Raw genomic sequence first — 1,825 nt, forward strand, 5'->3', positions numbered from 1 at the left:
CTCCCTCCCTCCTTCCCTCCCTCTCTCCCCCCTCCTCCATCTCTCGCTCCTTTTCTCGCTCTTTTTCTCGCTCTCTCCTGGTCCTACTGTTGTCTTTATTCTCTGTCTCCCTCTATTATTTTCGCGTGCCCTTCTTCTGCTTCCCCTATTTCTCTCTAGTGAGATTTCTTCTCTATCCTTCTTCTCTCGGCACCAAGAAAAATGTCCTCTTTTCGTATTTGTTGTAATAAGCCTTCCGTTGGACCCTGTGGCTCGGGTCCTCTTGCGCTGGACAATGTGCGACGAGGAAACGCTACCGAAGCAACTAGGTTCAGCAGCGGGCAATCTTTTAACGCCTGCTTAGACAATGATCGCCGTATGGGTTTTGACCCACGACTGCCTGGTCGCCGAGGTCACCGCCGAGGAGGTCGAGAAGCGACCAGGATCAGTTGGACAAATGAGGAGGGCGAGAGAGCAGGTGCTCCGTTAAAAAAAAAGGCACCTCACAGAAAAAACATTTTTTAAGCCAGTAATCCGTGATATTTGAGAAAATTTGCGTCTTGCAGATTAGTCTTTAGACACTAAAAAGCTGCTATAACTGCGACGTATACCTTTCACAGATCTAGCTCATCCATTGGCTCATCCGAGGGTTGTCCACTGTGTGAGATTCCTGCAAAGTATTTAGATCCTTTGCAACTAAGAAACCGTTTACTTTGCAATTACGAAGTGACGCTTTGCAATTGCAAAGCGATGCTTTGCAGCGCGTTTTATTGCTTCACAATTGCAAAGCATCACTTTGTAATTGCAAAGTAAATGCTTCGTAGTTACAAAGGATCAAAATACTTTGCAGTTTTGCAAAGCAAATGCTTTGTAGGAATTTAACAGTGTCCTTTTGTAGCAGAATATACCTTAAAAATACCCTTTGACCAAACATAAAGAATGTACAAGTAAATTTAAGGTTTGAGCTAGCTTTTTACTCTCATTACTAAAGGAAAACCTACCTCGCGGAGACCAGAAAACTAATCATTTGGCGTTGAGGGGAATCGCGTGTCCGCGGTGTATATAACTATTCCGTCGAATAGCAAGAATGCAAGTTACACGTAGTCATAAACAAATGACAGCTAAATATTAGAGACTCGGACCTATTTTTAAATTTGTATCAACTGCTTTCAAGATCGATTCTTGATTGAGATTTTTGTGTGAAACAACCAAAGTAGTGCAGTAGCGACACGAGACAGGCCAATCCGGTAGAACGGAAAACCCACGTGCGGTGACATCCTCTACGCCAACAATGAGCACAGAATACGTTTTATGAAAAATACTCAAAGTTTTTGGAGTTTTTCTCAAATTAGGGAAGTTTTCTCAAAGTTCTTCCTTCTTTTCCTAAAAAAAATCAGTCATTGTTTTCACCGTGTTTTTGCCTCGTACTTACTTACTAACTTAAGGGGGGTGCCTTAGTTATTACTCTGTGGTATTATTGGGTTGTTATACACACGGAAAAGAAAGTGGGAGAGAAAAAAATGAAGACATTCGGAGAGCGATGGCGAATGGACTGATTGATTGCGAGGGTGCAATCATGAAGGCGCACTTGCGGCTGCACCGCGTGAGAAGCGCCTTGCTGCAGCTCACGCGTCTCTTCCCACAGCATCAACACTTGACCCCGCCCCGCCCCCTCCCAGGTGGCACCTCACGCGCCGCGCCGCGCCGCGCCACCAGCAGATCGTAAGGTTTACAGTCCCTACCCGGGCGTTATAATTTATAACCCTGGCGGGGGGCGGAGGCGGAGGGGGAGACCCGGTAAGGCGGAACTTGCAGAAAATCCCCGGTGGAATGCGTCACCGCTCAT

The sequence above is a fragment of the Frankliniella occidentalis genome, unplaced genomic scaffold (genome assembly GCF_000697945.3).
Source record: "Frankliniella occidentalis isolate FOCC.00 unplaced genomic scaffold, Focc_3.1 Scaffold20, whole genome shotgun sequence".
NCBI lineage: Eukaryota > Metazoa > Arthropoda > Insecta > Thysanoptera > Thripidae > Frankliniella > Frankliniella occidentalis.